Here is a 12,011-nt window from a genome sequence, read left to right on the forward strand (position 1 = left end):
CAGGAAAAAGTGTATGTTTTATTTGGAGAATAAATGGTCTTAAGTCAACACAACACAAAATTTAAGCATGTCCACTAAACAAAATGAAATAAATAAAACGAGATAAAACACAAAATGGTATGTAAACTCTAAATTCACACATATAATAATCACATACATGTAGAATACATGAAAATACTGTTGATACTATACTCAATAATTTGTTACAATTGTGACTGACAATGCTCCCGATATGCTCAGAGATTAACAGACTGGGACACGTTTCATGCTTTGCCTATACAATTTAGCTGCTCACTTGAAAAAGTTTGTTTTCACATCTTGCTCATCATAAATATACTGAGAAATACTTACATTTTTCAATTTTACATCAGTTTTTCCACATAATATTTTGATACTGCAATTTCCTGTGAAATAGCGATGTACCTTGTTCGACCTTTTTTTTTTTTTTTTTGCTTCACCTTATTTTACACTATAAAAGCTATACAATTTATAGCCAGCTTTTAAGAGAAGCAGCTGCCCACATGCATTCTTTTGTGGAAATAGTCATGTTCCTTACAAATCAAAGTTTAGCACATGTGAAAAATAAATAAATAAAAGTCTCCCTTTGCTTTTCTGTCTTGCAAAGCAGACTGAAGTAGCATGATAATTCTTTGCACAAATGTAAATTAAAGCAGAGTTAAATTTTCATTAGATTTAACCGTTTTGAATCTGAAATCCAGACCACATAATCGGAATCAAATTGAATTGTGAGAAAAAGCATCCCAATCCAAGATTTTTATTTTATTTTATTTTATTTTATTTTATTTTATTTTGTTTTGTTTTGTTTTGTTTTGTTTTGTTTTGTTTTATTTTATTTTATTTTATTTTATTTTATTTTATTTTATTTTATTTTATTTTATTTTATTTTATTTTATATCATATCATATCATATCATATCATATCATATCATATCATATCATATCATATCCCCATTAGATAGTACCAAAGCACCCAGAGAGCCTGTGGATGAGCGGTAGAAATTGATGAATTGATGCTATATGCTTTCATACTCTTTGTCCAATTCTTACATGATAAGATCATGGTTAGCTGTATCTGAACCTGATGGTTGCTTCTTTATCCGGGAATAGTTCTCTTAACAAGCTTCAGACATACAGTTTAAGGTGAGATCATAGTGAGAGTGCATGCCCACAAGCTCACGTATGCATATAACCTGGAAGCTTCATAGTGTTTCTTTGAAAAGATGTAAGAACCAGTGATGTAACACCTTTGACAATTGAGTCAAGGTTTGCTTTAGGGTGAGAGGGAACACACAGAGTATCATTTTACACATTTTTCATTCACACGCATACACAGACATTTACTTCACATTACAGTGTTTGTAAAGCTGTTATTCAATATGAAGCAAGATCTTCTTTTGCTCGTGGATGAGAAAACATTGACATTGACAGTGTCCATGTATCAACTAAACATTATAGTACAATATAAATTGATACGATTTGTGTGTGAGTTTAGATGTGCATTAGGGTTGCACGATCATGTCCAAAATAATAATCACGATTATTTTGGTCAATATTAAAATCATGATTATTAATCACAATTATACATCGTGTTTGGTCGAACGTGTATTGCACTTTTTTAAACAAGCAGTATATAAACAAGGCTTCAAGTCTTGATACTTAAAAATAATAACAATAAAATAAATAAATAATTACAGTAAATTTCACGCAAGACATTGCAAAACCCTGGCACACAGGGCAACACAGTTAACTTACTTGGTGAGTGCATACCAATGAAAAAAATATAAACCTACATAGAACCAAGCACTAAAACACAACCTATAACAGCCTTAAAGTTTTTTTGCAAGGAAAAAAAAAACTGTACAAAATTACCAGAATCACTTGTCACTCATTTTGGTCATTTCAAACAACTTTTTCCCAATCAGATTTTCCAGAATGGGTTTCATTTGACAGCTAGCAAGGTATATGCAAGGAAGGAGGTTAGAAACTCAACACCATTTCACTCTGCTGCTGTTGGGAAAATGTCATTATCGGTCATTTCAAAGTTTATTCAGAGTTTATTCCAGTGTTTCGCTAATCGGATTTTTCAAAATGGGTCTCAGTTGACAGCGAGTACAGTAATAGGAGCTGTGAAAAGCAGAGGCTTTTGTCATGTAAACATGTGGGAAACATTGTCATCTAAAGGCTTTCGGGGCGGAATTGAAACCTGAAATCTCTGGTGCGAGCCCGTGAAGTCAACTTCAGCATCATCATCGCGGCCAACTCTCTAAAATTGAGGCTGCTGCTCATCTTGCTGGCCTTCTTCTGCTGCTGCAGGATATGCTCGTATGCTAAGCTTAATGAAGTCTTAACCTTGTGTTGCCCCCTGGTGGGTGGATGACTGAAAGTGCTTGAGTTGACAGTCATTTTTTTTTTTTTTTTACATAGTTGTCTTTTTATATGTTAATATAGCCGGGGATCAGCATAATTAATCGTGGCAGCCAATATTGTGATCGTGAATACAAAACGATTAATGTTGCAGCCCTAATATGCATGTTTAGGTACAGTATATACAGTAAAAGAGTATTTGGTGTACAGTAATCCTTCGTTTATCGCGGGAGTTACGTTCCAAAAATAACACGCGCAAAGTGAAATCTGTGAAGTAGCCAGTTTTATTTTTTTTTTATTATTCTACAATGCAATACTAAACTATAAAATAAAATCATAAATCAAAACCAGTTTTAAAGCCCCAAATTTGTCATTTTAATATTAGTAATACAAAGTTGGAAACATTGACACTCACGTATTTCAAAGTCCCAGCTATGCCTCTTCGTCCTGGACCCGCACATTGTTATGAGTAATTGTTTAAACTCTTTCTTTTTTATAGATTTTTATAAACGGATATGCCCGGACATCGAATTAAAGTGAAGCCTCTTATAGTATAACAATACACTTGAAATTTCAATTTATTACAAAAGAAATCTAGGTAAAAGTCAGATTTCCAAAGCTGCGCATTTCTCCGTTGCTGTCCGTGTCTACATAGTGTGTGCGTTTGCTCTCGCCAGGCCTACGAGTCACGTGACCAGCTCCCAGAGACCAAGCTGTCAGTCAATGTGCTTACTAGCACGTTCGCACACAGCAGTTAGAGGATAGACACTGGAGACGAAAGCAAGCTTTTGGATCCTATTGCCTTTTATAATGAATTGACAAGTGAAAAAATAATACATACAGCGTCGATATTTTATTTCGAGACAACAGTAAAGCCCTCGAGCCATTCAGAATTTAGAGCACAATGCGCTGTAAAAAATATATATATATATATATCCACACTGTAAAAAAATCTGTGAAGCAGCAAACACGTGAAAGATGAACCGCGATACAGCAAGGGATTACTGTATGTTGCTAATTCATTACAGGCTGACAAATTTTGGTTTGAAACCCACAGGACCTAATGTCAAAACTGAAATGTCTCGTTTACTCTAGTGAAATTCTCACATACACTTATTGAAATATGTATTTCATTATGATATACAAAGTGTGGCACAATAGTTTCAGGGTAGTGAAACAAAAGAGAGCTTTCAAACCCAAACGACAAACTAACACCTTCATTGGGGGAAAGACAGACAACGTGAGTTAACACATCCTGTGCCATCTGTTTTGTTCAGTGCGGAAAAAGATTATTTAAAGCAATGTAGCAGGAAAACTCATCATAGTTTCACCATGACAACATGCCTACCTCCAATGCCGTGAGAATCTGATTCAGTAACCTACATACTCACCTTACCTATCTTCCTGTGATTTACCGTAATCCCCCAAATATTGGATGGACATTTTTCCCAAAACTGAAGTCCAAAAGCATGGGTGTGTCCTTTAAACGGTAACGTTAAGATTATACTCTAATACCATAAATATAGGACCCAACTATGTATAGTACGCACTCTTAATCTTAGTGTTAAATTCTGGTATTTTCTGTTACTGTGTATTTGACACAACTTTTAAAATTGTTGCAAGTTATGTGTGTTAGCTGCTACAGGCACTTGCTGCTAACAGTTAACTGACGTCCGCCCTCTAGCGCGTCCCTTTACCGGAATTATTGTATTATTACAATCAGCGCGTTAGCTGCAACTACCGTGTTATTTTTTCAATAAAATAAGTGAGCAAGGTGAACCTGGGTCCAGGTTCATCCTTGTTCACACACAGGAATATTACAATAACTTTCAAAAACAAAGTGGTTCTTTAGGCGGAGCAGGTTAGAGATGATGAGGCCGCAACAAGATTCGGGTTAGCGAGCTAACAGCATAATAATAATAATAATAATAATAATAATAATAATAATAATAAGCATATGGTGACCTAGAGTGGAGGTTTATCAAACCGGATAAATGAGGAGGTAGGCTTTACAATTATTGCAACAGAACTCAATGCTCATCCAGCATCGTGACTCCGGCTCCCTCTATCACTCTCTCGATCACTCACTCACCTGTAACCCACACATAATTGTCAGCAGGCAACACACCCACAATGAAGAAAATTTGATAGAAAAACAGTGATAAGATTTATTTTATCTTACTAAAGTTATTACATTGTTGCCAAACTGTGTTATATATACAGTAAAATAAAAAATACCAGAATTTGACCCTCAAACTAAAAGTGCGTCTTATACACAGGTGCCTCCTATATTTGGGGAAATATTGTTATATAATAATACAGTAAAAATATTTTAAAGACTGAGGTGACCTGATAGCTTTCAATGACCATGGCAATTAAACTCAGCCTCTGGATGTCCAATCAATGCTTCCATGCTGAAGGCTTTTGTTGTAGATAAGAGACAGGGAAAGATCATCTTTGCTGCCAGTACCACATTCTGTAAATGTGGCCAAAAACTGGAAAGTCCTTACAACTCAGTTCCAGAAACATCATCATTTTTTTTTTCCCTATAGCCTGCCCATGCCTGTGTGAAACCAGATCCACTCCTTTGGTCTTCTTCTCAACAATATGTCTTCATTTTTAAGCTAATAGTTGTAAGGGAGGATGAGGTACAGAAGAGGAATAAGCACCAGTATTCCAAACTGGCATCAGATGCAAAGAACCAATTATGCAATCTCGAAGTGAATCTTGCCAAGTTGTTGTGGTGATGATTCATGTCTTATTCCACAGCAAGGTCTTGAAGAATCTGGTCACTCCACCAAGTGCAAAAGACTTGCCGTTGTCAGCGAGGAATGACTTAAGTAACAAGCAATTTGACAGCTTCCCTAACTATCTGTTGAATATCGAAAATTGTAAAGATTTACCGCACAGTGAAATGTAATAACTATTTCAAAGAACCAAGAAGCCCCATTGCCTCCTTCATTTCTCAGCTTTACTAACTGATAACAGTGGAACAACTTCTGTTCACTTGATGCTCCTGTCCATGGTTTTCGACTCTTCTCGGCTATACTTAAACTTTGCACCCTTTCAGGCTCTCATAATGTGAGCTGTGTGGAGAATGAACCTGTTATTGAATTTCTTTGTGCCCAAGAATTTCTGCAGGGACTTCACCCCAAACAAGCAAAAGTGTCCATTCTGGTGGAAAAAAAGAGCAGCTCTCGAAAGTGTGAGATGGTGTCTGAGAAAGGTAGTTGCTGACATACAAAACTTGGTGTATGTCTGGTCACATCTGTACTGTCCACCGGAATGTCATCCAAGTTGACAATAATAACAGCATCTCACAAGTCATGAATCAATAAGCTGAGCCTTTAAGGTCAAAAGATGGCCATAGGAACTCAAGAAGTCTGTGTGTAATGATAGCTGACTTGGGCACATCCTCCGGCTGTATCAATTTGATGGTAACCGCTCATTAGGTCCAAAAAAATGATGTTGTGTTTGTTGTTCAGGTGACAGAAATTACCACAGGAGGGACAACCCCTGTCGGCATTGGTCATCTTGTGCAGGAGAGATGCCTGAGGACTGTTTGAATGGCTGACAATCCTGCGTTTTCTATGGTGGCGAACACCGCCATAGTGATCACAAGCTAGACTAAGACCGGTATGAGCATGAGTCTCGACCAGAGGTGCTGCAATGGTGATGTGGTGTTACTTATCTCCCGCTGCAGAGAACTTACACTTAGTGAGGAACTCGGTGAGTAGGCATTGATACGGATCTGTGGTAACTAGTGTGTTTGACAGGCAGAGCATGCTAGCCCCTCCAAGTGTGCACGGGTAAGTAGCAAAAGAGACCACATTGATGAAAAGGCAGTTTGGAACATCCACAAGCAGGTTAAAAGCACAGAGAAAGTCTGGCCCAGCAGTAGCACAGATATAGAGCTCGAAAGTCCCATCACACAGAACCCATCACACACACCACTTCAAACCTGAGACTGTAGGTGCAAAAATGGGAACGCTATTAGCATCGACCAACTGTGTTATCTGCTGACTGTGCTGGTAGAATTCAACGTTGAGCACCGGTATCGATAAGCAGGCATCAGTTGGATGTGAATTTGGTTATGAACTATAGCTTTTGCAGCCGTAGCGCTTTGCTGGCCCCCAGAAACTGTAATGTTTGTGACACCACGGTCCCAAACCTGGCTTAGGAATACAGCCGATTGTTAGTGGCAATGGGTTTTCATTGCGGCTGCGGTATCTCAGGTCTTTTGGCAGGGTTGACCGGGTGTCCTGTTTGGGAAACAGTGTATCGTAATCTTTGGAGAAGGATAGTGGGGAAATAGAAGATGCTGCAAGACTTTAGGGATCAGCCAAGTGCCAAGCGGTGGGAGCTGCGTGTTCTCCTCTCATGAAAGTTGGGCTACCTCACAGGCTAACCAAATGTCCACAGCTGCACATGAGGTGCACGTACAGGTGAGCTGCATCTACAGGCAATGATAGCATATAATGTTATACAATTTACTCAAAGGTCCAACACCTACAAATGTTCTCGTGTGACTCAGCCCTTTTAGTGGAGACAATCGTAGTCATAGTCTTACACACAGACATAATTTTATTCACTAAAATTACTGGTTAGTTACGCATTCAATTACACTGGTTGAAAACAAGATGTTTCAAAGTTCCATTCCAAAAGGCCTCATGGTGAAACTGTAGGCTCTTAACAGTCGGGTGTTTAAAGCTTCATTGTTGGAGAGCTGAGTGTTTTAGATTAAAATTTCTGGGTTCACTTTCACTTGATATGCAAAACCCGGTGAGAGCCACTTCATCCATATAATTTTACTTGCGTGCATAGTGCAACTGATGGTTAGTCTAAACACTTCAGACAGACTTTGAAATGCTGGCAGTGTTGACAGCCCGTATCAGAAGAGTACAAATGTGAGGAAGAGAAAAAGGAGAGGGAGCTAATGAAAACTGCATATGGCTTCTAATCCGTGTATAAATCAAATGCAGAAAATGTAAGAGGCATGCAGCTTTGATTCCTTTTAGACAGCATGCTTAACCCAATATCCGAATTCCAAGTGTTGCATTCTTTCATTGATGTTATTGGCGAATTTGAGTATTTGCATGCAAAGCTCTCTCTCACAGCAACTGACATCAGTTGGTCTGAGGTCATTTTAAAAAAAACGACCCTCTAAAGCTGCAGTGTAAAAAAAATATATAGGCCTATATGATATATGGTGAAATGAAAGATGTGGAAGGTCAACATAGCGCAAACTGCCGTCACTTTTTCCTGCAGTTTTTGTTGTTTTTTGTTTTTTAAGTTGAAAGCAATTGCACTTATTCTCAAAGTCGTTTCAGTTATGTGTTTCTGACCATCGATGTAGTGCCAAATAAACACAGATACCTTGAGAGTGTTATCGTTTTACGATGGGCTCGTTGCTTTTTACAGTGCTTTCAACACTTACGCGTTGAGTGCATTTGACACCCACGCAAAACATCTGGGTTTTTGATCTATTATTAGTTTTGTTTGTTTTTTTGTTTTTTGTTTTAAAGAAATGGGAGATTGGTTTTATCCTTTTTGTTGTTATCCTACGTGTTGTGTGTTATCGTGAGTACTTGCGAGATTCGGACATCTTTGGCATTTTGAAGTTGAGTGATGGCAAAATAAAGGAATCGTGGAGCAAAGTACATGGTTGTTTTTTGTTTTTTTTAAATATTTTGACAGAGAAGTTCACATAATTTATTCAAAAAAATTACTGTGGTCAGCTCTTTTTTTTTTAATACCAAGAAGGCTACACTAGGCTAGGCTACTCTTACTAGGGAATATGGCCATTACAAGTTTGTCACATCACTCAAATAAAATGAATCCTTTGTATATTTTTTTTTATTTATGATGTTATTTAATTGTATACATATATATTATATTTAAGTAGCACTTACTATACTATTTTGTTACCATTCCAATATTAAATACAATTTTGATGTTTTTACCTGGGGTTTTACATGCATTATTAGCGAATTAACATAGGTTTGGATTGCCCGTCATACGGTGAATTCGCATTACAACCCCAACCGCGGAACTGATTAATTTCATAAACTGGGGGCCCACTGTATTGTCTATACTACCGTGTAGAAAAGGCACCATCACTTTGGCAACAATATTAAAACTATAGAAAAACAAAAGAAATCTCATCTTTTGTAAACTCTTCATATTTTCTTGTATTCATATCGATAAATTCAATATTTTTTGGGCGCTGAAATGACAATATGTAAGAGCCAACTGACGTCCCACTCCTTTAGCTCATCTTATTACGGTAATTGTTTCTAAGTAAGAATACAGCTGGTATAAAAATGCACATCTGTGCATCAAAACATGATTTACATGGCTGACAGCTCAATCTTCCTCCAATGGTGTCGAATTAAAAAAATTAAAAATCTGTTTTTAAGTTACCACTTTTAGGATGCATCCTTACTTATGGCCTTCATTTTTGTGGGGAAAAAAAAGTCTGTCTTATATTTAGGGGAATTACGATAATTGGCAGGTTTGTCCACAAATACTTTGATATACTGCGAATTACATCCCCTAAAAAATAAATAAATAAAATCCTTGCTGGACTCCATAGTGCTGCCAAACTATTGCTTGTTCCTCTGCTACTGGTGTGCTCAGTCACCCTTAGTCAGTTAGTTTCTTTCATTCATTTTTAAAAAAAATATATTTTGATTCGTCGGCCAGGCCGCATCCAACATACTATTGTGAAAAAAGTTTTCGACTTGACATCTCTCGTAGGAGCTTTACACCGTCGCCATTTTCTATATACACAGCGCGCAGTGTCCTGCACGGGACATGACGTTTGACATGGCCCCCTTACCCCACCCCATCTCAACCAACCCACTGATGTCTCACTTCAAGGTCTGGTCATGGTTGACAGCCCCGGTGGGAAGGTAGACAACACATTCCAGATGTTATTTAGGGAAGGTTTCAGCCGTCCTTTATACGTATATTTATGTGTTTGTGCATGCATGTGCGTATGTGTCACTTTGCATACAGTACTTTTATGTGCTACAAAATATGTCTGCATTCCATAGTTATTCATCTCCTTCCCCTTTCTTTGATCAGTTTGCCAGATACATTTGTCTTTCTAAGCACTAATTACAGTTAAACTGGGTGCAAATCAAAAGACAATGTCTTTCTTACTACAAAGGTTTTCCCAAAGTTAAGAATATTTTAAGAATATTTATGTGTTACCATACAGCTCATACTGTAAAGTTTACAGTGTAAACACTTGTACTGGTGGTCTTTGTGGTGATCATAGATTCATGTAGAAAAAGTTTCCACATAAACAATGCGCATTTCAGTGTATCAAAATGCAACAGCACTTCTTTATTGTATATAGGCATGTGTTACGTGTATGTAAAATAACTGTATTCTCGAGAAGTGCTTTTGTCTTTCAACACAGCCTTCCTATTCAGAAACTGTCCTGCCCATACAAATGGGAGCTAATCCAGAGCTTTGTGGAGAAATCCTTTAATGAAAATCATTTTCCAACGACAACAATTGCTTTCCTCATCTTGGAGGGCCAACAGATTAGTCAGAAGCTTAAGCACTTTTATAATGCTAATATATCAATATAATTTCACTTCGGTCATCACCTCTAATTGTTGTCGGAACCATAACACTGTTTGGCTTTATGTGTCTACCTTGCTATAAAAAATGACACTTTGCCTCGAGCAGTGCTTATCAAAGTGGGGTCCGCGGACGCTCGAGGGTCCAGTGCCTGACTGTATGGGAGCCGTTAAAAAATTTAGGTGTTTAGGAACTGATTTACTTTAGGTAGCTTTTATCATTTATGTTTTTTGGCCTTGTTTGGCATCGTCCTTGTTCTTTGGCGCCGCCTCTTGACGCAGTTGATTATGCATTTTGTGGTGGAAAAAGACGGCGTGGCTTCAGTTGAGAGTCGGTTGCTGTCGGTGCGCAAGCATTGTTCCTTCTTCTCTTTGTGAGATTTGGCCCATGAGTCTCTGTGAGTTGTACTTTCTTTGTTAGAATGTTGTCATTTATGCTAATATGCTCAAAATTAGTCATATGTTGGTCCAACTTCTTACTGTAGATAACGTCCTTGTTAATGTTAGTTTTTATCTGCAGCATGCTATGTAATATTGCCGTATGTGTGTTTATCTTGTTAGGATTTTTGTTGGGATTTCCTTTTAGTAAATGTTAGCATATGCAAATGTTTTGCATTGATAATTATTCTCGTTAGCATCTAATTAACATTTTGTATTGAAAGGAATTTCATTTATAATGCAATTGCATGATTGTTTTAATCGACACAATTTGTGTGGATTTTGTAAGATTCATCATTTTTGCATGTGAAACTCACTTGAGTTATGTTTGATGTATGTTCTTTTCTTTAGAGTTTTACAATATAAATGAGCGAGAGCTGTTCTACTGACACAACCAAATTAAAGAAGAGTTACAATCATTTACAGTTTGCTGCCAGTCTCCCTAGATAGAAGCCATTGTTACATTGAGGGGTCATGACTCCAAAAAGTTTGAGAACCCCTGGCCTAGGGCAATAAATTTGAAAAGTCATTTGAATATCTTACCTTTTGACCATTTTTCCCCCCTTAATTGTCACTTAACATGGTATTTGCTACTTTATAGTTTCCATTTTGTAAATGCTGCTTTCAAATGAAGATTGCATTGCAAAAACAGATTCATCTTTAAAGCACCCCTACTTTCCATTTAGAACCAGGGGAAAACAGATTGACTTGAAGGGTCAACAGACACACACACACACACACACACACACACACACACACACACACACATACACAGACCGCCTGCCTGGGCCTGCGCAACTGAACTGACAAAAGCAGGCGCAACTTCAAAAGGTGAGAGATCTCATACCGCCCATAAATCAGTCGTCTGGCAATCCTTGATTTTCCAACCAATCAGACTTGAAGAATGCAAAGGGTAAACATCTCCAGCTGAAGGACAAGTACAACAAGGTCTCTACCGCTTGTTTCTGTATGTTGTTTCTATTCAATTGCATTTTTAAAAAAACACGTTGCACTTACACGACATATCTGAATTGATTCTTATAGCAAATTTGTAGAGTTGAAAGGTTTATAGGAACAATTTCAGAAGCTTCAGTCCATTTTCATAACTTTGGTAACCTCTAACCACTTCTCTTCTGCAAAGAGCCTTTCATTCTTCACAACAGGTGGTTGTAAAGAGGGACCCATTTTTCTTTCAAATTACTGCTTACTGTTGAAGAATAAATATTCTCACTCGTAAAATTAAATTATCGGAGCACTCAGTTGTATGCTATTCAATATATTTTAACTTCAGTCATCACCTATAATCGCTGTTAGAACCGTAAAACTGTTTGGAATGATATGTGGCTAGCTTGCTGTACCAAAGAACGCTTTGCCTATAGCAATAAATTTGAAAAGTCAATAGAATGTCATACTTTTACAACCACATTTATCCCTCATTATACCAGCCTGAACCTTTGATGCCCAACCAGGTGTTATCAGACTTGAAAGTCCTGTCTTCTGGAGATTTAGGCACTTTTGCTAAATCAACAGATTTCAAACATTTCCCAAATGAATTGAACAGTCTTTCATTATCATCTTTGCCGGTTGGCTTCTA

General features: G+C 37.5%; 1 protein-coding gene across 7 annotated transcripts in view; it reads left to right on the forward strand.

Annotated features, from left to right (window-relative positions):
• The window catches only part of astn1 (astrotactin 1), a 369,637-nt gene that overhangs the window by 335,444 nt on the left and 22,182 nt on the right, over positions 1–12,011 (forward strand). The gene's annotated exons all lie outside the window — the stretch shown is intronic.

This window comes from Hippichthys cyanospilos, chromosome 12 (genome assembly GCF_059441005.1).
Source record: "Hippichthys cyanospilos isolate Australia breed blue-spotted pipefish chromosome 12, RoL_Hcya_1.0, whole genome shotgun sequence".
In the NCBI taxonomy this organism is placed as follows: Eukaryota; Metazoa; Chordata; class Actinopteri; order Syngnathiformes; family Syngnathidae; genus Hippichthys; species Hippichthys cyanospilos.